Here is a 25,828-nt window from a genome sequence, read left to right on the forward strand (position 1 = left end):
TCCATCTTCTGCCTCTCACTTTGAATTGTGTTGGGGTCAATTAGCTCTGAATTTGCTTATAGAAAAGATTGAAATCTGCAGGATGCTGCAAGGTGCTAAGTAACATCTGTTTTAAAATGTCTTAAAAGGTCCTTCCCCCCCAAATATTTTATCCTCTTTAGCTCTGTTGCATTTCTAGCCAAACTGCTTGATTTTCTTTTCTTTTTTTTTCTTTTTTTGCTTAAATTTTCATCTCATTTCTCTTTATTCTTGTTTTTTTTCCCTGCACTCCTAATATTTCTCTCTTATGGGTGAAGTAGTACTTGAGAAAGAGCGATATCCTTTTATAAAACTGGCTGACAGAAAAAAGACTGTTTTAAATGCACATTCTTGCTGTTGTACAGAATATTTAAGAAATAATTTCTATTTAAATAACTGTAAAGTAGAATATGTTAAATTCCATCAGTCACTGCATTACATGCTTTTCTTTAAGCAAAGAAAAGTATGATACATAAACACCACAAATACAGAGAAGTAAAAATATTTACATACTGTGAAAAAAAGAAGCAACAATTCTAGACATTTTTTTTACTTGTGTCTGATTTTAAATTGGCCTAATTTTTAGTTGGTATTACCAAAATTATTTCTATCTACTAAAGAATGGAATAACAATAGCCAGAAATGTTCCTTTTTTTTAAATCAGAAGTTTACAATCACTAAGCTATTTGGAAAAGTCAGATGATGATGTCATGGCTTTGTAAACTTCTGATAGCTTAATTGCAACTTTTGAGTTAAATAGAGACTCAACTGTGAGTGAATTAAGGTATTTTAAGAGACTTTATCTTTCTTAAGGTGACACCTGAAACATGCCGCCTTCTTGTCTGACATCATGGAAAAATCAAAGGACATAAGCCAAGAAATTATAAAAAGAATTGTGTTCCTTCACATATCTGGCTCATTTCTGAGTACATTTTCCAGTGCCTGACGGCGCCACAACCATCTGTTCAAACAGTTACACGCAGGTATAAACAGCAGGGGAAAGTTCAGCCTGCATGCTGTTTAGAAAGGAGACGAACATGTGTGGGTGCAAAATGTAGATAACATATCTTAAAACCTCGCAAATATGCTTGTTAAGGCTGGTAATCCATAGTTAAATGAGTCCTGTACTAACATGGCATGAAAGCCCACTCGGCAAGGAAGAAGTCATTTATCTGAGTAGCTTTAAAAAAGCTGGTTTACAATTTGCAAATGCACTCAGGGAAGTTGGCGGGGGAAACTCAATGTTTGGTGGGATGATGACATAACAACCATTGCTTCATTTGGAGAAAAAGAAACAGCTTGAAAGCCTGAGAGCACCATCCTAGCTGTGAACTACGGGGGTGGCAGCATCATGTTATTGGGGTGTTTTTCCATAGGAATGATTGGTGCGTTTCACCAGTTCCAGATGGCATTACGAGAAAATAACATCATGGAGAAATTTTAAAACATCAACCAGAAAGTTAAAGCTTGAGTTTCTTTCTTCCAAATGAACAGTGACCCTCAGTATACAGACAAAGTGGCATAAAGACGGGGATGTCGGTGTTTTTGGAGTGACCATCAAAACACTCAGTGCTAAAAAAGAACCTGAAAACCCGACCCAGTCACATCAATTCTGTCAGGAATGGGCCAAAATTCCAGCAAACGTCTGTGAAAAGCTTATAGAAGGAAAACCAAAAACATTTGAGCCAAGTTTCAAGGTACTGCTACCAAATTGTAAGGAGATGCATGTAAACAACGGAAAAAATCTTATTTTTATGCATTTTATTTTTCTAGTATTTAACAAATGAAAATAATTTTCCTTAGCCCACCTTTCCTAAATCAGACGGACAGAGAATAAAAAAATAAAGTATGAGAAGAGCCTCTGGGGCTTCATCCTTTAAAATGTTCAAATCATTTGGACTAATTACAAATGTTTGCGCAAACATTTCTATATCCGTTCCGACATTGTTTATGTAACACAGTCAATCCTCCTATCTGTGGGTGAGTTTTATTTGGATGCCACAGCATGACGATCAAATAGAAACTTTTTCCATGAAACCCTTTCCAACCACCCTGGTCTAGTAGATGTGTGTGTTGGTGGTGTTTCTCGCTGTGTTTCTTTTCACTCCCTCTGCCCCCTCTCCACCCCCATCTCATTCCTCCGAACAGTAAAGGCAGGACAAACCTCCGACGGTGATCAGCCGCTGAGAGGCAAGCGGCGCAAATGGGAAATTTCAATAGATAGGTCCTGAAACCTATTGTCAGAGAGCGAGTGAGAAGATGAAAATGGAGCGAAAGAAAGAGGCTAAGGAAGAAAGATGGAAGGAGGGGAGCGTAGACGGAGGCAGACAGGGAGACAAAGTGAGCTGTAGAGTTTTCACCCTGGGGGAGCCGGTTTGCAAAGAAGGAACGAGGTGCAGAGGAGGCAGTAAACGAGACTATGAGAGAAAACACGGTTGGAGAGGAAGAAAGTGATGGAGGAGCAGGAGGAGGAATTGGGGTTTAAATGGAGCAAAGAATCGAAAAGAGGAGCTGCGAAGAAAATCAAAAAGGACAATGCTGTGGCAGGGAGGGTTGAAGAGGCAAAGATAGGCAAAAGGAACAGATGACACACACTGAGGGTGTTTTGCATAAACTTTTAAAACTGCTGGCAGCTCAGTTTAAACACAGCAGCTAATAATTAAAACACCCAGGCATCACGCTGTGTTCTACAGAGACAGCACACAGATTTCTTTCTTTTTTTTCTCCAATGCATAATCTGCAAATAAACTGCATCATCTCTCCGGGGGGCCTCTGATGGCTGAAGCCTTGCGGTGCCCACTGCATATTCACACGAGTCCGCTTCCTTCACCTTCTCACTTCGCCTCACTTCACATCACAAGTTAACGATGAGTTTCCCCATCTCTACCGTGAAAAACTTTTCAGTCCTGTTTTTCATCATAATAGTGACAAGACAGATTGTAAATAATTAGCTGTTTATCCTGACATGTTACTCTTGACAGGCCAGGAAAGCCCACCACAATCACATTAAGCAAGAGGAAAGCTAAAAAAAAAACAAAAAACGTCCGAGATGAAAGCTTTTAGGCGGGTTGGCAGCTACTTAGGGCGGCCTGATGCAGGTTTTATCTTGAGTTTTACAGACTGACAGCCCTGAAGTTGTGAGTAAAATCCTCCGACGACGCGCTGGAATTAATTTCTCTGCTCAGTCGCGAGCAGCAGAGCGGCGATATTAACAGGAGCACATTCGGTGGCGGGAGCGTCGCCTGGATCAGGTTGGCGGTGGACGGAGTGGCCTGGCTCGCGTGCGAAACAGATTTAATATGTGCCTAACACTGCTTTCTATCAGCACAGGAGGAATGCATCAAATTTATCTGCTATGAAAAAACCTGGAGAAAACTACTCAGACCTCGGCTTGGGATATAATGCACTCAGAGATGCTTTGATGCACCTCATATTTCAGCGTAACACACATTTCTACAGGCAGCCCGGCGTGCATACGCATCCCCCTTATGACAGTATGTGGATAAATAAGCACATTAAATATGATTGAAGGTTTGTGCAGCCTTTATTTTTCCCTCCCTTTCTTCAGCTCAGAGTGAGGTAGGAAGCAGCTACAGAGGGGGATAATTTACGGATCAGACACCTTTACACACGCTCTCACCACTGCGCACAACATGCCACCAGCAAGCACTCTTAGATAAGTCACTATTACTCTCGCTACGTTGGGCTCGGCACTTGTACTTTTGATCGAGAATCTCTGGAGTCCTTCCTGTGGGCTTGTGAGGGAGATGACAGACAAACCATAGGCCACTTTAAATCCAATAAGATGTGAAGTACGCAGCCTCAGATCCAGCTGACAGGATCTTTACCTTTCTCCCACCAGCACTTTGTGTCCCGTTTCTGTTACCGCCTGTCGCTGTTTTTTCCGTTTTCAGCTTAAAAAGGAAAAAATAAGTAAATAAAATCTACGAGTTCAAAAACTAAGAAGCCATTTGTGGGAGCCTTGATGTTGCTGCTGATCTGTCTTCCCTCTGCTGTTCTGGTCACCTTGGTTCCTATTAATAAAACACACTCCAGAAAAGCCTCAGGGTAATTAGGAAAAGTTATTAAAGCTCAAAATCAAGGCTAACACCTGCAAAAACAAGTAAGATCTTAGGAACCTTACTACCTCAGGACAGTCACAGAAATATTCACATATGCCTTTTCACATTTTGTCATGTTGAAGTTAAAGGAGGATGAGGCAAAAAAAATGAGTCACAAAAAAAAACAACCCTCTGAATTGTGCTTTTGTATTCCCTGACTTCGTAGAACAACATGTTCGTGTTGCACAGCTGCAGGTTTTAGAGTCGTGTCTCTATCAGTGATGCACATACAGAGACTGAAATTGTGGCCCATTCTTCTTTGCTCAAGCTGAGTCAGATTGAAAAGAGGCTCGGTGCGAAGACTCACAACTGGAATTAGGTCTGGATTTTCAACGTTTGAACACAGGAATGTGCTTCGATCTGAACTGTTGCAGCTCTGACTGTGTTTTGGAGATTTGTTGTCCTATTAGAAGTTTAACCTGCGCCCCAGTCTCCAGTCTTTCACTGCCTTTAACAGGTTTTCTCCAGTGTTGCTGTTTATTAAGCTCCAGCTCCACTTCCATGTTTCACAGTGGGGATGATGTATTAGGGCTGAAGTATAATGTTAGTTTTCCTCTAGAAATAGTGTTTTGTATTTCAGGCAAACAGAAAAATTATGACCATTGCCTTCTAAATGCTTTAGTTATTTGCTTTTTTTTATCCCTCTCCCATCACACTGTCTTTGTACTCTTCCACCTAAGCTATGAATCTCTGCAGCTCCTCCAAAGTTACCTTTATCTTATCATTGCTCCCATTTATTGGTATTTATTGGTTTCTGCCAAACTCGCCCTTTTTGGATGATCAGTGTCTCTGTAAGACGTTTCAAGCTCAGGATATTGTTTTATAAACAGCTGTATTTATATGAATATCATATTCCACACAGTTGGACTCTTAATTGCAATGAAATAAGTTGTTAAACATAATTTGGTCCATCATTTGTCCCATTTAGTTTCCCACCAGAAATCAAACAATTTAGCGTCTTTGAACTGTTATGTCTCATGTAAACCAATGGCTCAAAAAGAGACAAATATATTTTCCATCATTGAAGTCTTGTTTCACAGGGAAAGTCTTGAATGTCTTATTTTAGTTTCTTTCTATTATTAGTTAATTTTTTATTTTTTTACAAATTTGTTAAATTTGTCACCATGTTCTGACAGTATTATATAACATGAGGCAGATAACGGATAAAACATGCAGCTCTTCTGCCCTTTGTGAATTAACATGTTGCTTTTAATAATGGGTTTGAAGAATATAACTTTGTGAATTAGCTGACTTGTGTTGGGGAATAATGGGATGAATACACATTTAGGTTTTTATTTGGAAAACATTTCTGCTATTGAAGCTCTATGTAGCCATAGAGCAAAGAGCTTGCCGCATTTCAAGACAAACATTTAGAGGATGGAATACTTATTTGCATTCAGCAGACACAAACACATTACACTGAACCCCTACTGCTTGTCATTAAGCAACGGGTTGGTTGAGGGAAAAACGCTGCCAGCAACACGACACAGTCGGCGCCCGTCCCCAAATTTGAAAAAAAAAGATTCAACAATTTTGAACATGCAAGCTCCAGATAAATTACATTCTTCACATGCCATGGCAACAGTAATTTCTGCCGCAGGCGACGCGCTCGGACTGCAACAGACAGACTTGTGGTGCAACTGGTGAGAAACGAGGGAAATGTGGACAATCTGGAGCTCTTGGCGCACCGACTGCATCACAAATGTTCTTCTTTTTTTTTTCCATTATAATGAAGGACTCCAACATTAGTTTTTTTCTTCTTCTATTATTCTGGCTCATCTGATATTCTCTTGTAATTCTCTAATTATAAAGTCCTACTGATGAAATCCTTCATGCCGTTTCTTTCATGTGTTGAGTAGCACACTTACGGAGCTGCAGCAGCCTACAAAGAGAACACGTTCATAAATGACAGATCTCTTTTTCTATAAGCTCTGCATTCGTTGGTAGCTTTATACCTCTGCTTTTTTTCTATCAGCTTTTTGAGGCTTTTATAAGAGGAGAGTAAAAAAAAAGAACCATTCTTCATCACAATCGAACTTCTCCTCCGTCTTTTCTTTTATGGCTGGCTTTATTTTCTCAGTCGGCAACCATTCCTCCCACAGTAACAAGCAAAATTCATCGTAAATGTCAGTCATCGGTGATACCGTTTTCTTTAGTTATTTCTTGTTAAGCTGGAGCAAAAAAAGCTGCATAACTCAGGGTTTACCTGAGTTTTTATTTTTGTTAAAGTACAAAGTTTAAGATTCAGGTGAACATTTTTGCTCCTGTTGTGATAACTGGGTTTCAAATCAGTTTCCAGCTGCTAAAATGTAATGATTCATTTTTTGAGTTCTTTGTTATTTAATACCTGATTAAAGTTGTGTGACTCGCCATCTATTTAGTGGTCTAAATGATTACAAATATGTATTTGGTCAGTATGCATAATTCAGCCATCTTTAAAGACAGATCCACAAGCAGTCAGTTGTTTGTTGGTGCAGTCCTATGCAGTGTGTGCAGAATCTGCTCATCGCTCGATAGAAATTACTTCCTCATTTTATTCTCACCTAAAGTAGCTAATGTCAGTTTTTTCAGCTCATAATGGTGTTTAATCAAATGTAATATTTCCAGGGGCTCCTGTGGGACGTTTTAGGACAGATGAGGGAATAATGCAGGCACTGTAAAGTCAATCCTCCTGCTCAAACACAAGCTCAGATCTGACCTTTCCTCTGTGCCTCCGCTCCGATCTCACCCTCTTCCACTCAAATACAATAAGTCATGACGCAGTTTACCATGTTCTGTTACTTGCATGTGTTCTGCGTATGTTTTTGTCTGTGAGTCTTAGCGGCAACCTAAATTGTTCAAAACATCCGCTTGTGAAAGGCATCTCTCTGTTGACTATTTATGAAGTCTTTCTGGGACAGTCTGAAAATAAATAAATAAAGAAAAAAGAAAAAAACAGCATTGCGTTAACTATGCAGAAGCACAGTTTGCTTCTCTGTCTGGTAGATTGGAAAAAGAATAAATTAATAGTATAACCAGACCTACAAAAATAATTCCAGTCCAGATTAATCAGTTCTCATGCCTCTACTGCAAGTGGATACAGTTATTTGCAGCAGATTGTCTCATATTTTACCTTCTCGCCACTATTTTGTGTTGGTCAGGTTTTTGGATTTCTAGCAATAGTTGTCCTGAGGAGTGGCTCTCCTCCAGAGTTACCTATAAAACTCCATAATTTCATTTTTCACCTGTCTGGTGTGCTTCTTGATTTTAAGAAACACTACATTTTATTTACAGGTGTAAAAATTAGGACTGAAATGATTATTTGCATTAATTGTGATGAATTGATGGTTGAAATAATCAAAATAATCATTAACCAAGACCAACTGCTGAAAGAGCAACATATTCAGGTCAGACGCCGGAACTGTACAACATTTAAGATGGGGGGAATAAAAACCTTCTTTTTCTTTGTTCTAGCCAAAACCCCTCAAATGGTTTAGGTTTAGCTTCACTTGGTTCAAATTGTAAAACTAAATAAATAAAAAAATGTCCTATCAAGCACCTTTTCCTATCCGATTATTAATCGGTTAATCATAAAAAATAGTCAACTGTTTATTTAAAAAGGGAATTAATGACTTGTTTGTATTTTAATGTATTTTTAATATTGTATAAACTTAGCTTAAGAGGTGAAAAAAAAAATAACTGTGCCAATTTTTTTAAAATCATCAGAATAATTGATTTTCAATATTATGGAGCCCTCCAGGGTACATGGGGATTTTTTTTTTCTTTTGCGTTCCCTCGCAATACTCTACTGATCAGTTTATGCGGCATAATTGAACAGTGTAAGCCTTTCTTATGGTGGCCGCCGTACTTTCTGCTTTAATACAATGTTATGTAAGGTTTTTCCGTGAATGTTAATATCTTGTTGCGAAACATTTGACGTTTTATATATTTTTCTTAAGTATAGAAGAAAGGCACCACAAACCTATGATATAAACAGAAACTTTCCGTAAGTAGGCAAGAAACAAAAATACATCCAAACTATTTTGCCCATTTCTGAGTGATTATCGCGGGGTAATAAGTCATCTGACAGTTTTGATTGTGTCTCTGCTGTGTTCGTCTGAATGGTTTCAATTATGCTGCATGAACTGATCAGTAGATTATTGCGAGCGAACGCAAAACCTTTTGCGAGGGGACGCAAAAGAAAAAAAAAAAATTCCCCATGCCCCCTGCAGGGCTCTGTACAAAATAATCGTTAGTTCCAAATCTAATCAGAATAAAGAGAGATAAAAACAAATACAGTTTCCACATTTATGTTTTCAATTGTTTTGTTTTGTCACATAAAATCCCATAATCCAAAGTCGGTCCTGGAGGGCCCGCATCCTGCATGTTTTAGTTCTCTCCCTGGTTTTACACACCTGCATCAAATGATGGCTCGTTAGAAGGCCTAAGTAGAACACTGACTTACTGAGGAGGTTGTTGGTGCCACTAGGGAGAGAACTAAAACATGCAGGATGCCGGCCCTCCAGGACCGACTTTGGACAACCCTGCCATAAACTGAGAGTCGCTGTTGTAATATGATAAAAGGAGGAAAGGTTTACTCGGTGTTTGGTACTTTTGCAAGGCTGTTTCCCCCATATTACTCCAATTATTACATAATGTTGGTCCAAAAATCCTTTGTGAACAAAAACACCTGTTAATGCAGGATGACAAAATAAACGAACAATTAAAGTAAACACAGGCCATCTCCAGCATGGCTGCGTGGGTTTGCTTTGATATGATGACAGACTCTGAACAGCCCACCACTCAACATCAGTGTTGCGTTCATACTCCCTGTTTTTTTTATTTTATTTCCCAAAAGAGGTTTCCTAAGTGAGGGAAATGACCCAGAAGTATTGGTGCTGCAGCCCTGATAAGAACCGCTTGAAGTCTCTAAATGCTGAGAAAGGTGCTTCATTGCGTTCTCTTATCTCCTTTTGCATAGGAAATACTGGACCATCCTTTTTTAATAGAATGAAGATAACGCCTTCCCACAGTTCCTTATGGCAGCAGCATTAAAAGTGAAACACCGTGGGCTTATGTATCAGAGTCAGCACAGAAACCGCAGCGGTGCCTTCGAAGACAGAAAGGGTTACTGGATTACTATGTGTGTGTGGATGTGTTTTATAAGTCAGCATGGCTGAAACGATGAAGAGACTTTTAGAAACGCAACAATTATCTCAGCACAATCACAACACTAAATGACATCGCTTCAGTAAGAATGAAGCACACGTCGTGCTTTTAGCTTCTGTTTTCCACTCTGGAGGGTTCATCATGGCAGACCTGCTGCAAAACAAGCTAATGCACAGCGTGGTGGAAGTGCAATTGAGTTGTCTTTGCACGGAAGTTGTCTTTATGAATTCTCCTTCATATCTTCTCTTGATCTCGATGTTTTCTGGGTCAAGTGAAAATACTTCAGAAAACACTTTGAGTTTGATCGATTACTCAAAAGGTCTGTCTTACCCACTTTCTGTACTTTTCACAGATTTCTACTAAAAATGCTGGGAGTTTATAGAGAAAGAGACTTAATATAAACTTATTCTCAAAAGTGTATCCACCCCTGTTAAAGTATAAATTTTAAATATAAATCCAACACAACTTAGATTAAACAAATCTGTTAGGAGAAGCAACATAATGTGGTTAAAATGTTTTTCTTTTCTTTTTTTTAATCGAACCTCCTTTTGATTCAAAGTCAGCATCAGATTTGAGGATTTCTCTCGTCCGCAGCCCTCATCAACCATGATGCTGCCACCACCGTGTCGACTGTATTTGACCTATTTACAAACTAGCTGACATTTTATGGCTGACCTTTGTTTCTGGGTAATCAAGTTTACTGCATCTGGTGTTGGACATGTACCAAGAAAACAGAAGCAACTAAAGCAAGAAAGTATTAGTTCAACATTTTCTTTTGTAGGGCGGTATTAGCGGTGCACCAATTGCAGTTTTCTGACCGATTACCAATCTTTAAAATGCCAGCCACTGGAAATTTTGGCAGGTTTGTCACACCAGACACTGTCTTAAGTTATAAGGTTAGAATACACCTTAAATTTTAAAATATTATTTTATTGAGAACCATTGAGCAATACCGATCAAATTTACTAGATTTACTTTTCCAAATTGTGCTTACAATTATTTATCCTATTCTCATTTTATTAAGTCACAAAAAGCCTGACTTTAACTAAGGACGTGTACATTTCTGCGAGCTGCTGTGCAACCACATCTGGAATAAAATGGCTTCTGTTTATTTATTCATTTTTTGTCAGGAGGCTATATAAACATGGCCAGCTTTGTTAAAGTAATAATCCAGTTCCAAGTTTTATCATTGGAAAAACAAACGAACAAAAAGTGTGTGAAAAACCCACATAAGTGGAACAGATTGTTTTTGCAGATTGCCCGCACTCACCCTCCTTCCAGAGCGTTTGCATTAATGCTAATTAGGACGACTGTAGGAAAATAACTGAGTGTTGCTTTGAATGTTGCAGCTGCAAGGGATTGTGGGCCAGGTTTATCTGCATAAAGTAGGTCCAGTGAATCCAATGTTAATGCAAATATTAAAGGAATCACTAGAACTCTTTTCTTTAAATTATTTTATTTGCCTCTCACTCCTCTTAGGTAACATCTTTTTTTTTTTAATTCTTGAACTTGTCAGGTTGGGCAGCATAAATGATGAAAATGTGCATATAGAGCTGCCTCAGATTTGCAGGATCAAATTCTTCTTCAAAGCAGATTGACAAAATAATTTGGAAAGACTCTTTCAGGTTAAAAATGAATCAGCAGGTTGAAGGATTACCTAACAGTAGGCTGTCAGTTGCATACTCAAAGCGATTCTTTGAAACATTCAGCAACTATGATTAATTCATTTGCATACTGAGATCCAGTTTGAATCCAGGCAGAATGGAGATAATGTGCATGTTAATCAGCTTTCCTGGTTTTGTACCAGCGCAGAGTTCAGTATGTACCTTTAATTATGGGTTTGGGTTGTGAATATTTTTTTATTGAAAAACGTCCTTTTACGAGCTGAAATTATCATATGAAATGTCAGAAATTCGTCCAATTAAGTTTGGACTGTTTTCCTGATATATGTAATGTTCTGGAGACAGGAGAGCCACAGCTATGTAATTTCAGCATGAAGCAAAAAAAAAAAAATCATTTTACTTTTCCATCTCAGTCGTTTTGTTTGAAAAGATAATTGAAAATGTAGACCAGGACAGTTTGGAGCTTTTTACAGAAATGACTAAGATAACATTGTCTGAAATAAATAAAGCCTCAGTAAAGTTGTTGCAGCTGGGAGACAACCTGCAGACGCAGTGCCAAAACTTTACGAGCCTCTCTTCCTCAGTTCTGATCTATGATGTGTGGCGTACAGATAAACAATAACAGATCCTTCTGGCTGCCTTTGTTTGGCTCACAGGGTGACATTCCTGTGCACTCCAGCAGCCCTGCCAAGTGTAAATGCGACACCCCATAAATTGGATCATTAAACAGATACAGATCACATGTTAACATCAGGTGTAAATGAGCTTGCGTCATTTAGTGAGTCTGTTTCTCTGTCCTTTTGCTGATGTTTCCTTTATTCTGTTTCTGCTGGAGTACGAGGCTTCTGGGAAATCACCCTACAGGATTTACTGTCCTGTTCTCTGAATGTTCCATCCATTACAGGTTTCTGTTTCTGATCTTGTTGGATATTTCTGCAGTAAGTTCAGAAAAAGTCCTTTAATAACGGGTATTTATAATATCTGATATTTATACTGGTATAACTGGTGTTTGTATTTTGGGCTGAACGTTCTACTCATTTTTATGTTGGGATAGTTTGGAGTTTGGGCCTGAAAAAATGTGTAGGACGGCTGGGTTTACCAAACTGTAGCAAGGCAGATATTTCTGCAGCCCAAACTGTACAACTGTATTCGGGTTACAATATAAAACACCGCAGATATTATGTGTACATCATATTTACACTAGTTTGAAGTTTAATTAAGTTCGACAACAAGCTCAGCTTGAGTAATTGACTGATTATAGATTTAATCACTGTCACCACGAATGTTTACATCTAAAGGAGCGTTGTCTTCCCAAGTCTTAGTGGAGGATAATAAAGTGAGCCCTAATATACTTCACTTTAAATCAGGAAGGCAGTTCTCTCTCTCTGTCTGAGTGGCTCTAAAGCTGCTCAGAGTGCAGTTATGAAATCATTGTTTCGGGGGCGGGTTAAACTCCAAATCCGGCTACAAGTGCAGCATTTCCCACACACTGGCTTTAATAAGGTGGGGTACCTGGACACACTAATGCACAGGTATATCTGGAGGTCCAAATATAGCCGGCAGTCCCAGCCTACACGGCTCTTTTTTGGGTTGTTCCTGGTTGTTGAAGATGATGCACACTCCTACCTCATAATATTGCAGTCTGTCATTAAAGCTTATGCTTCACCAATTTACTTCAGCATTTTTCAGCTTTACACAATAGAATGAAAAAAATAATAATAAAGCAAAAGCTAAACCGGCATGAACAGCTCGAATGTTTCTCATTTGTTCCAGCTGGTAATTGATTTGGACTGGAACCAGCTCCATAATTGAGTCATTAATAAAAGGAAATGTTCGGAGCATGCCAAAGGAATTACTGTAAGTATTGTTGCTTAGTTAAATTCTGGTCCCGGTTTCATATTCTCTCTTGCATACATTTTTAGTTATGAAACATTGATGCAGAATGTCATGACTAATATAAACACAGCTGAGTGTATTATTTAAAAGTGATGTACAGTCAATCAGTCTCCACTTTTAATAGGCGTAAGTAAGATGCATATTGAGGTCATAGAGATGATGAGGGTCGTATTTTGTAAAATAATGAATCAGTAGATGAGCAGAGTCAGAAATCAATCAGGTCGGTGTATTAGATAGGAGGGTGAAAGCGCCTGAGGAGAGCAGACGTATTACTTAGATACATGAAGCACAGCGCAGCCACAGGGAGGTGACCCAGTGCTCTTGAACATGAACATGCAATCACACACTGGTAAACCGAACAAACCGCCACCAGGGAAGATGCCCTCTCTGCTGATGAAAAGTGTGGAGGAGTTGGAACCTCGAGTCATGCAGCTGGGAATTTACATTAAAGCATGCAGAATAGATTGACTGATTTTATAGAGTGAGTAAGAACAGTTTCCTGTACATCACGCTGCAGGAAACACAAAATATTGTTTTAAAATGACATCCCATGTACACAAAGTATGGAGGAGGTTCCCACAGTTTAGAGCCTTATAGATCCCCGTTTTGGTTTGCTCTGCTTTGACAAAGCTCCAACAAGCTCACGGAAAAATAAAATAAAGGCCCGGCGTCGCAAAGCATGCGTGCAGCTTTAGTGGAAACGCTTGCATATTAGCATGCAGAGAGAAACCTTTTCCTTTTTGTGTAGAGAAGAATACAAGAGGCAGACTGAATCATGTTCACAACAATACGGACCATCCTTAAAATGAAACCCACTCACCGAGGAACCTATTAACATGGATTCATATAATAGGAGTTCTTCAACGTTTCTTGAAACTTGCACAGAAATATATTGGGTACAACTTTCTGATGCTGGGTTGGACCCTCTTTTTGTCTTCAAAATTTCAAATTCATCAAGATCCTAGAGCCTTATCTCTGAGATTCTGGGATCATATTTACATGATGGCATCTAAAAGTTGCCGCAGATTGGTTTGCTGCACATTCACAAGAATCTCCACCACAAGCCAAAGCTGCTCTGCTGTATTGACAGATGGTGAGAGTGGAAGCTGCTGGAGTCTGGAAAATCGCTAAATGTATCAACAAAGTTTATGAGTAAGCAACAGAGCTTCTCTCGCTCTGACCACAGCCCTGATTACCCCCTCCGCTTATCCCCACGCTTGCCCTCGCCTTTCAGCGTCTCTTGGCTCAGCCCACTTTGTGAAAATTTTCCAAAATTTGTTACACTTTAAGTAACCAGTGTGAGATTGTTAGGGCTGCTGGAGGTAACCATCAGAAGGGCGCTATAGCAACAAACCTATTGATACAAGGCAGGATAGATCGATGCCTTCTTGTTTACTTCTATTCTGACCCTGTCATGGAGGCGTTTTCCTCCTCACAGCTGCTGCTCGCTGGATATTTTTTTTCTTTTTGAATCACTACCTAATAACCTCCAGAAATGGTTTTGTATGAAAATCCCAGTAGATCAACTGTTTCTGAAATAAATTCACCAATGCAGCTTTCAAACTCACTTCAATCCCCTTTCAGCCCAATCCTGACCATTGGCTTAAACTTTAGCAAATCCTCTTGACCATGTCTCAATGGCTACATGCTCCCATCATCATTAAGGCGTTCTGCTAAAGTAAACTGAGGACCATGAATACTGCGCTGCATCAACAGCTCTCCAGTTTTGTGCTATGATCGTTCAAAGACGAGGCCCCTCTTTAATCTGCCTTGGCCTTTTACAAGGCAATCACTCAAGATCGCCACATCCTGCCTTGTACACCCAAATACAGAAAGCCTTACATACCCTGAGCTCTATGGATACCTATCTGTTGAACTGAGAGGTAGCAGAGGCAAGGTAAGGTCAACCCCATTAAGCTGCGTCAGTCCAGCTAACAAAGAAAAACTGTTTTGTGAAACAGGCTTCATGTACAGTCCTCTGCATTGGAGGTTTGACCATTTCTATCCATCATTTTGTACCTTTGCACTTTTGGTCAGGCTCATCTACTGCAAGACGTTTTATACCAACCATGCAGCAATTTATACCAGCAATGGCAACATTTCATAGTCTGTTTGACAGCTACAAATTTAAAGCAGCAGCTCCAACCACCTGAAACTAAATTATGGTTAGTTCAGGGGTCTGCAACCTGCAGCCACGAGTGGCTCTGTGGACATTTCACAAGGACTCTTAATAACTTTGATGAAAATGATGAAGGACCAACAGTCTTTAAATATGGGTACAACAAAAGTGCAAGTTTTAGCAGTTTTTTCATGTTTCCATGGAACAATTGCATTGAATTTCCACAACAGAATTAGACTACTTGCTTTTTCACATCACTTTTCGCATACATTAACATCACACAGAAGAAAATTCAATTCTTTTTTTCTAAGTTTTATATTTGGTATTTGAACATTTCCACAAATCATATCATATATTTTATACTATTTATGCTAGTGTATAGAGAGAGAGAGAGAGAGAGAGAGAGAGAGAGAGAGAGAGAGAGAGAGAGAGAGAGAGAGAGAGATGAACCAGCCAAAATGGCTCTTTGGCTGGTTCAAAGTTGCAGACACCTGTTAGTTGTACTGCAATGATTGGGGATCAGTTATTTAAATATACTGCTCAAAAAAATAAAGGGAACATTTCACTTTAATTTTGTGTGTGGCTCCAAATCCAGGCCTCCATTGGTTAATAAATTTGATTTCCATTGATGATTTTTGTGTGATTTTGTTGTCGGCACATTCAACTTTGTACAGAACAAAGTATTCAATGAGAATATTTCATTCATTCAGATCTAGGATGTGTCATTTGAGCGTTCCCTTTATTTTTTTGAGCAGTGTACATTTCCAGTAATGTATTCCTAGGCTAATTAAATATGGTTTTCCACCAGCAGGAAACTCCTCATAATGAATTTGATTTCATAATCAAATAATCCATCATATTTCACTGACATCAACTTTCAAAGCAGGAATAAAAACCATGTACAGTCACAACATACAGCATTATTAAAATAACATTGAACTAATGATAATTAATTGTATTCTACTCTGTCTCCATAATCAACAAAGATACATAAGAACAATAAATTGATACATAAGAATCATCATGTTTAACACAAGGAGGTTGGGACTACACTGCGATGCATTGGTACAAAGTGCAGGTATTGATTGACAAAGTGATCAAAACACAACAACTGATCAGAACATAAAACCTGTAAGATGGACTGTTCTCTGTTTATCTCCCCCACAGCTTCTCTGCCTTTTATTAACACCCAAATCTCAACCGATTGATCTGCCACGCTTTTATTTTTTGGTTTGTATACAATTTGTAGCAGTGCTTTAGTAGTTTAATAGAAAAATTGCTGGGATTGGCCCTCATTTTCACCTCCTTTTACATCATCACAATGCCACCACCACTCTCACTGAGCTTTAAGATTTTGATCAATAAAATCAACAGACGGGACGTAAATGACAGTGAAGTCCATTCAGGTGCCCAAATATATTATATATTTCTAGCAATTAGACTTTGAATGTGTGGCGCCGCAAATATTATACCTAACAGATATTGGATCCAAGTGGTTCTTTACAATTGGGATGATGAATGCATCAGTGGTGCTTTGGTTCTATATTTACCATTTCTAAGTTTATCCAAACAAAACTGTAAAGGATGTTTTTGAGTTGTAATTTTTTTTCCCCCAATAAATCTCATTTTTGTCTAGCCATGCCAGTAGAGACTATGCACTCCAATTACTGTTATGCAGGGTTATGGGGACTGTCATGCTCGGTGTGCTTCTCCATGCATGTGCGCTGGTTGGTACTGTGTGCATCGTATTGTAGAAGCGCTTTTCACGAAGTGAGCAGGGATGATCTAAAATGCAGTTTTTCTTGTAAACGGTTGCAGCCTGTTGAGCCTCTGCTTGTAACACAGAGCCCTCAGATCATATTTTAATGCTGTATTTTATTGCCCGCAGTCAGCGTTTGCATCCTGATTGCAGAGCTGCACAAGTCAACGGTACAAGACGAAGGGCTGATTAAAAGACCAGATTAATATGTCAGGAGTAATTCTTGGAGTTCAATTAGGGCCTACAAAAGCGTTAACAGCAGGCGCATGCTGTGCAGAACAAGTTCGCATTTACATATCCTTTAGCACCAAGTGCATTTAAAAACTTGCCGCTGGCTCAGTTCAGCCTGCAGGATTTTAGAGACAAAAGTGTCTATTCCTCTTTCCGGGGTTTATTTCAAAATTTTGTCTCGCAATTTCACAATTTCTAAAAGGGTTATTGTGTTTTTTTTCCCCCTCTTTCTCCCCCCCCCCTTCCTACCCCTCTCTTGGTTTAATAGGTTTCAAAGTGAGAGTTATATAAGCAGCTCTCCCCTCTTGCTTTCGGATGGATGAATAAGAGGAGATCAAAAGGGAGGCGATAAAGAAAGAGTGTCTGCTGCCTTCTCTTCGTCTTTATTCCTGCCACATTCTGCCATGGCAGTTCCCTGTAACTACACGACTTGGCCTGGATTCCCTTTTTCTCTTCTGTCTCTCTCTAGGACATTACACTTTAATCTCATGTTCTCTGCTGCTCTCTGTCTCCTTCTGTCTTTCCCGTCTTTTTGGCTTCGCTGCATCCATCCATGCATGCATCCATCATCCATCCATCTCTTTATGTATCTAATCCCATGTTCTCTACATCTTTGGCCCTGAGAATATTATTCTAATCTGCAGGCTTGGTGTGATGCACCACTACAATAATCCCTCACATGTATTTACAGTGCATCTGTCTGCGTGCGTGCGTTTGCGCATATATCTTTGCATCCAGCAGGAGATTTTCGACGGGTTTAGTGCAAAGAGAGTGTGTGTGTGTGTGTGTGTGTGTGTGTGTGTGTGTGTGTGTGTGTTTTATTTTTGTTTGTTTGTTTCTGTGTGTGGTTTTAGTCCCGCTTGTGTCCTACTCAAAAGTGAAGCTGCAAAGCACATCAGTTGGCGCACAAGTAACAGATTTAAAGGAGGGCTTCTTTTTCTCATGCAAAGGCACAAACATGATGGAGAATGACCGCACGCAATTATACTGTGATTAAAAACACACACATCGCTGCTACTGTGAAGGATGGAGATGGGCAAGATCGTGTAAGAGGGAGTTCTTCTTTTTTTTTCTTTACAATTTATAATCTCCGTCTTTAATCTCGCTTTGCTTGAAACTCTTTTAAACGTTGCAGGTTAAATCCACAACTTTTCCCCCCTTACATTTTGCTGCGTAAAAGCGCTTCTACAATACGACTGCACACAGTACCAACCAGCGCACATGCATGCAGAAGCATACCGAGCATGACAGTAATGGGACCGACTCTTTTCCCTCCACAAACGCACAGTCATCAACACGGTCCAGATCCATACCTTGTGAGCCTCTCCTGCTCGCGTCCATCGGGGCGTCCCTTCCTATATTATCCTCTCCGGTTAGCAGGTACTACAGCAGGTTCAACAGCTTCTACAGCGGGGCGAAGGAGGTTGAATCTGCCCGCACCGAAGCTCCGCGACGAGCACTAACTCCCACCCCGCGGTTTTACTCTGCGCTCTGTTGTGGGTTAATACGCGTGGGGGAAACGTGTGTGTGTGTGTGTGTGTGTGTGTGCGTGGGATTTAGAGAGAGCAGTGGGCGGTGGATGCAAAGCTTCCCCCCCCCTGCATCCATTTTTTACATCCCGGTTCTCCCGCTGTTTGCGCTCAATGCGCACCGCTCAGGTGCCATCTGCGTCAAATTCGTCAACTCAAAAGGAAGACGCTGAAGTTGGTATCTGATTCGACGTTTGACTAAAGGGTTATTCCGCTAAATTGAATAACTCCGGACAACAATTTGCCCCGGTTCAGTTTAAAATCTAATATGTTTGATTTGGATGGTTGTGAATTCTTAAAGTGTTGTGAAACATACTCGGGTGAAACTTTGTATTCAGTTTGTAAAAATTCACTCTTTTTGTGTTCTAGCTTGAATTAAGCCTGGCCAGCATTATGTTTGTCCATTTTATAAGTTTTCACAAAGCAATAGAGGTTTCCAGATTACTGTGTGTTATAGGATTAAAAAAAAAGTATAATATTTTTGCAGGTTTGCCCTTTTGTTGGGTAGCTTTTATCATGAATCAAATGTAAGATGTTATAACTGGTCAATAGAGCATAAAATATGTTTTTTAATTATTATCCCAAAACAAATGCATCTTAAATCATAAACTGTACCATTGTCCAATTTGTCTAAAATATTTGTAGCTTCGTTTGGACTCCAAGTGTTGAAGTTTTTATCATGTACCTCCAAAAATGCCTAAAATATTGCAGATTTTTCTTTGCAATTTGAATAATAATTTCATATCTGACAGATAAATCAGTGCCAATTAGTTGTTCTTATGAAGGGCCCCATGTAAGAGGGTTTTGCCCAGAAAAAGTCCAAACCTAAAAAGAACAAAACAACAAACAAACAAAACAAGTTTTGTGTCACCAGGTTTTAGTCGTCTAGATTGGCTTTTTAAAATGGACGCCATCTTAAGCTTAAAAAAAGATAAAGATCACCCATACAATTTTGGGTTGCTTAGTAAGCTGGATCAGGCCTTTGGTGGTTTGTAGCTTAAAAACAGATATAAAAGTTTTCACAAACTGTACAAAGGATAAAACATTTTTTTTTTTTTTTTGTTAAAGCTGTAATCATTGTTGAATGGTTCTCCCCATGTTTGGACTTCCTACGTCGTGTAGTTGTATTGAGGTGGGCGCTATCATAGGTGGCCTCAAGTAAATATGTTTGGCAATGATTTCATCCCGGTTTAAATTTTTTTTTCTTTTTTTTTTCAAAATGGACTCTGTATATTATGGTGAAGAAGCAAAGAAAAACATTGCTATCACACTTTTTTCATAGATGGAATAAAGTATTCACAAATGACGTTTCATAGACTAATCCAGTCCAGTTTGACTATTTTTCATTTGGAGTTAAAACAGATCAAAGGACGTCCAGAGTCGTGTGCTGCGGAATAGCCCTTTAACGAGGTACCCAGTGTGAGCCTACAGATCAGACGCTAACTTCAACAGTCTTTTAAAAACAGCTTTGACGTTAATGCCTCATATCCCCCCCCTCCTCCTCCTGCTCTCCTCAGAGGTCTGGGTGATGAACAGCGACAATAAAGGAGCAACTAATCTCCGATTCCAGCTCAGTTTATCCCCCGAAGTCTCCAGTCCTTTTTCATAAAGCCGGCATGTTTAGCAACAGCTTGACAGGTGTCGCCTCCAGCGCACCTTCTACCCTCCTCCTCCTCTTTGTCCCGTGTGGAGGCTGGTTTCTGCCCCGGTGAGTGAGCTCTATAGGGGCCGCTCTTTACAGCGGCTCTTTGAGCTCTGTTACAGGGTTCAGCAGGTCGTCACGGCCCGACAACTCCTGACAACGCGCTGCGCAAAAAGAGTGACAGGTGCGCACCCATAGCTGCTGCCCTGTGAAAGTTTATTCACGCCTCTTCAACTTTTCTAACGTTACATCTCCAGTATTTAATGTTTTGTTTTTTTTTTTTTTTTTTTTGGGATTTTTCTGTTAGACCAACACAAAGTTGTGAGAATGATTACAAATAACAAAACTGCTGCCCAGCTGCTTGCGGGTGTCTTACCAGTTTTGTACATTTAAGGATTAGAATTGTTTCTACTACTAAATAGCTCAAGTTCAGTCAGGTTGGATGAAGAGCAGCTCTGAGTTCTGCATGCAGATTTAACATTTGCTTTGGGTTTTCTTTCAGTATTGTGTAGTAGTTAGCCAAGTCTGTCTTCTCACCACCACTACTATTTCTGATGGTGGACATGTTGTTTTCAGGGTGGATGGCATTAAATCCAAATAAAGTGCATCAGGTTTTGTGGTTTTAAATGTAAAAATGTTAAAAGTTCACAGAAATACTCTTGAAAGGTGCTTTGTGCAAACAACAAGCCACAGGTCTAAGAATATCAGTGTTTCTGTCAATGAATAATACATTGTTGGTGCATGCAGGCTGCCCAGCCAGAAGCCTGTTGCTGAACAGAGGAAGTGATCAGAGTTGATGTTTTCATGTTTCTTTTTATCCTAACACAAAACTTTAAACATTTAGTTTACACTTTGGTTTATACAGTAGAGTTCGATCAGTACGCTTATTTTCTTTTAAAAAAGTAAGTTTAGTGAAATGGATTAATTATTTAATCAACTCATTAGTTTGACAATCTTGTTTGATATTTGATATTAATTTAATAAAACCAAATTACCTTGGGTTATAAACACAGCTACAGCTATTTGGCTGGTGTTGTGATTCCCTGTCCAATCAACTTGAGTAATAAAAATTGTGTCAAATGTAGTTTTGAGTTCAGAATGACTGACATGACTTTTACTTTCAGTGTTCTGATTTTGTTCAAAAGCTGTGGAAACCTAAATTAAAAACAAATCTTTCCACAGGTGTGTAAACCCTTTTTTACTTTCGCTCCCAAGGTCACAATCCTTCATTTACATGTAACATATTTTTGGCTCGCATAATTCTCTATTAATTTATAAAGCGGCCATTTTTTAATTTAAACATGCTGGCTAAAGTAACACAAAGTCACTCTCACATGCTTCACGTTGCAATTATCAGACTTGGCGGTCAAAGACAAGGTTCCTGTAGGCCTAATAACTCGGAGTCAACGCTGGTTAAATTGATATTGATGCGTTTTAATTCAGTCTTCGTGACCAATAATTTTTATTTGCCTTAGAGGCATACCTCACAATTAATTAGCATTTATTACCTTTGGGCTGAAGAGTCATGGCGGCTCAGCCCCTTTGAATGCTGCAAACACAGCAACAATCAAATCAGTTTTTGCCGGCAGATTTTTCGCCAACCAGACCTGGACGCAAATGCGGGGACTCCCTCGTAATCTCCTGTTGTGCACAGATGTACACAACTGCAGCCGCTTTGCACACAGTGACAACTGTAGAGGGACCGTGTGGCCCCTGGGGGCCTGGGTGCAGGTGCTGCTGCTGCTGCTGCACCACCAGCACCCTCTGGCGCTTGTCCAAAGATGGCCTCCAAGGACTCAGTCTGAATCATTTTAAAAGCCTCCTACACCAGGCGTCTTGGCCACAGTAACAACGTTATCTACTACTCCGTCTTTGAACTTTAAATCACGTATAACGCCCTTTTCTTGCACGATCCTGCTCAGTCTCTATTTAAATGATCTCATACATACACTTTATGTTGCATTATTGCTCTGCTCTGTATCCTATCTCATCCACTGACACACGCTTATATATCTGATATACTCAATGAGGCAATGCTGCCTGATTTGTCGTTATCGTTCCACGGCTCAAATTATAATGTGCAGCTTGACCCATTTTGTATCATAATGCGAGACGCTGACATGAACGCCCGAGGTGCCGCACCGTATAATGCGATTTTATCCAAGCTGTGCTTAAAAAAAAGGTTATTATAGTCAGCTTCTCTTAGGATTGCATCAGCAAGATTTTCCTTCATGTCTGTCGTCTCATACGTGCCACTGAAGAACATCAAGTGTAGTAAGTTGGATTTATTCCATGCTGCAGAAAATATTTGAATCTTTTGCTGGAAATAGCTTGAAAAGATGGGTCAAGTTCATTTTAAGTTTATATATATATATATATATATATATATATATATATATATATATATATATATATATATATTTTTTTTTTCTTTAATTTTGTTTTATGAACGTCTTCATGACAAATAGAAGTATTTTCTCTGTAGGTATTATTAGTGTGTCTGTGGCAAATTACTGTAATCTATGGTGTAGTTATACCTTGTAGTGTCTATTTAACAGCCCTGCAAAGGCAATTACTGTCTTAAGTAAAAGTAGATTAAAGCTTTAACTCTGTAAGGAGACAAAACATCCGCATGTCTTCATGGTAGTATTTACTTCATTCAGCCAGCTGATGTGTAGCATCATTTTTAGGCTCACAAAGTTGACCCAAAACAAATCGCCTCTTGGAAAATAATCCAAACAGTCAACACACATATGCATTTAAAGACAGAGATGGTCCTCAGTCTTATGGTATTGACTTCCTTTGGAGACATTAACACATTAACACTGTTAGAGATACTTGTTATGCTGTAAAATGGCCTCATACTCCATTAGATGTGGTGTTTTCAGAGGTTGGGAGGGATTCAGGGGAATGTCTCTGTGGTTTCTGGTCAGCTGAGTGTGTAATGGTTCAGGCTGTATCACAACAATGTTCTTTTTTAGTTCGACATCGTAAAGCAGCTCACTTCTCCCACAGAAACTGTCAGAACTGACAGCTTGTACTGGATTAAGGCCCTATGATGGGATTTGCAGAGTATCTTTTAAGAATGCTCAGCAGAAAGTTTTGTTTAAGTGATGGAGATGGGCTTTATGTTTGACTTGGTTGCTCAAACTCAATTTGTTAGCACCACAAGGCTTTGTCAAACTAAAGAAAAACAGAGATGGTTTGCCTTCATATACATTAGAAGTGTCAGTTTTAGCTAATGAGCTATGATGGTGCTTAGCTTTGGTCTTGGATGTTATCTGAATGTCCTGGAATATCGTTAACATTTCTGTGTTCATATAAGTTTTAAGTGCAACTCTGAGTGCTTTGGGCCTTTAGAACAATTAATAAATTGAAAATTGATATACGGATGCTGCTTCAAGTGCAAAGCTGCCTAAAAGCTAATTTGTTTTACTGCCATGTCTTCAGGAAGTACAAGAAAGATCCACTTTCAAAATAAAAGGTCATAGATGTTAAAAACTAAACCTGACACCAAACCAAAGCTGGTTCAGAGATAATAATTGTTGCAGCTGTCATTTAAACGAAACCCTGCGTGCAACTTTTTTTTACGACAAAATATACATTTAGAAATGACAATTCAATATTCATTCAATATGTTATTTAGTATCAACTGAAAAGAGCAATAAAACATTTTAATGCTTCAATACATGCCAGTGTTATCACATTTTAAACATTATTATGTTGAAAATTTTGCTACAAAAACTAAATTTCAATTTTGATTAAAAAAATAACTTTCACAGTAATTGTACTTTGCTTTGAGGCTCTTCTGGTATCTTCATTTCTATTGTGCACTACTTTAATTTACATTTTAACATTTCTTTCTTTTCATCAAAGCTTACATGTTGTTGTCGTTTTAATGTTTTTCCTTTGATTTTGTGTGAAGTACTTTGAATTGCCAAATGTGTGAACGGTGCCATTTAACCAAAATTGCTTTTCCATAATTTAATTAGATTAACTCGTTCTACAATCTGGATTTTAGAAATATTTTCAACAAATTGATTGAGTTCCTGTTTTATTTATTTTTGCCAATTAGTGCAGTTAGCATGTCTAATATTCAGAAAACGGCAGTTTCCCTGTGTATTTATTGGAGAATCCTTACCTTCTCTCTGAAATTCAAACATTTCCAAATAAACCATATCATGTAACACATTACATAAGCAACAAACAGAAAAACTCTGCTGTCCTTTGTTCAGCCTTCCTGTTAGGTGCTGAAATTCTTGATCTCTTCTGCTCTCTAATGCCTTGGATGAACCACAAACATTTCTCCATGTGTAGAAAAAATATGTTTTGCTTTCGAAAAGCTTCACTTCATCAATACAGAATATAAATTTACTAATTAAAGTTCTTCTTCTTCTTCGCGTAGTGGCATTTTCACAACCAGCCTGGTTTCACTTAGGTACATTGTGATAGAAAAAGACTGAATTGTGCAACATTTTTAATTTTTTTTTTACATATTTCTCCCAATATTTTCAGGGTACTTGACATAAATCAAATTTCCAAGCCTGTCACAGCTATCTGCCAGTTAATGACCTCATTTACATTCAAAGGTTCAACTAATTTGATTTTGGCATCACGTTGCTGGAAGTCTGTTTATCTCCAGCATTTAAAAAGCCTTTAAACTGCCACCAGCTGTTGCTGGAACAAGTAAAGAAGATTTATGAGGAAAAAACCCAAAGTGAAAACACCTTTACACCTCGGCTACTTTTCTTCCTCATGACTGCTCATTTGCATACATTTGAATTCTAGTCAGCCTCTTCCCCGAGCTGTTGGAGACCTTGGCTCCTGTTGCTCTTTGCTTTGCTAATTTCCAGGCAGTCTGATGGTTACTGCAAGCCTGGTCGTGTGAATGTATCGAAATTAATTTCATCACACTGGAAAAGAAATAATCAGATCACATTGAGTGCAGCCTGATTGTCTCCAGTTATATTCCGGTTCACTTCAGTCTTTGGGATCCACCTTTACCGTCAAGCCAGTCTGCATGCGTGCACCTGTGTGTTCATCAGGTGTGAATGAGGCTGCAGGAAGCTTGAAAGCACATTCATATTCACTAAGATTTTGGAGCTGCTTTTGCCAAGGGGGCTGGGAGAAACCAATAAAGGGCTGTAAACACAGGTGCAGGAGTGAGAACTGCAATAAGATGAATTTCCTCCAAGTGCATTTTTCTTTCTTTCCTTCTTCTTTTTTTTTTACCTCAGTCATTGTATTTCTTTTTTGATCTGTCAGCTTGTTTGTTCCTTTAAGCTGTATATGTATTTCATGTGTTTTAAGTTCTTTCCCTTTGAAAGTTGTTTTTGTTTTAATTAATGGGCTGTCCTCTGCTTTTAAAAAGTAATTTCTTATCTAATCGCTCTGTAATCAATCTCTTATGTCAGGTAGAGCCTTTGCACTATTAGTTCATTTATCCTATAAGTAGCTTTGTCCTTTTTGACATGAGGACAGCGGCAAATTGATTCAGATTCTCGAGTGGACCAAATGAATGATGGCTAGAAATTAAATGACTGAAAGAGGTGTAATGGTGGTTAGGACAAGTGGGCAGAGGATGGAGAGGGGAGCTTGAGAGGGAGGAATACACAAACAGGTTGCTCTGGGGGCCTGGGGGAATTGCAGGGGCTGGTGGTGGGGTGGGGGTGGGGGGGTGTGGGCTCCGAGAGCGAGGAGAAGGGAAGAAAAATAAGATGGAGCGACGGAGAAAGCACAGACG

The 25,828-nt window shown here is 39.1% G+C and overlaps 2 protein-coding genes across 7 annotated transcripts in view; one reads left to right on the forward strand and one right to left on the reverse strand.

The window, feature by feature from the left end:
• macrod1 (mono-ADP ribosylhydrolase 1) overlaps nt 1-25,828 on the forward strand; it is a 188,455-nt gene that overhangs the window by 54,689 nt on the left and 107,938 nt on the right. The gene's annotated exons all lie outside the window — the stretch shown is intronic.
• The window catches only part of flrt1b (fibronectin leucine rich transmembrane protein 1b), a 54,168-nt gene that overhangs the window by 27,885 nt on the left and 455 nt on the right, over nt 1-25,828 (reverse strand). The window contains exon 1 of one of the 3 annotated variants that reach the window (XM_015034356.1): nt 18,228-18,405. The exons of the other annotated variants lie outside the window; for them this stretch is intronic. The gene's annotated coding sequence lies outside the window, so the exon portion shown is untranslated. Of the gene's footprint in view, nt 1-18,227; nt 18,406-25,828 lie in introns of those variants that run through there. 3 annotated transcript variants of the gene reach the window in all.

This window comes from Poecilia latipinna, unplaced genomic scaffold, assembly GCF_001443285.1.
Source record: "Poecilia latipinna isolate Pla-1442-1.1 unplaced genomic scaffold, P_latipinna-1.0 Scaffold0, whole genome shotgun sequence".
NCBI lineage: Eukaryota > Metazoa > Chordata > Actinopteri > Cyprinodontiformes > Poeciliidae > Poecilia > Poecilia latipinna.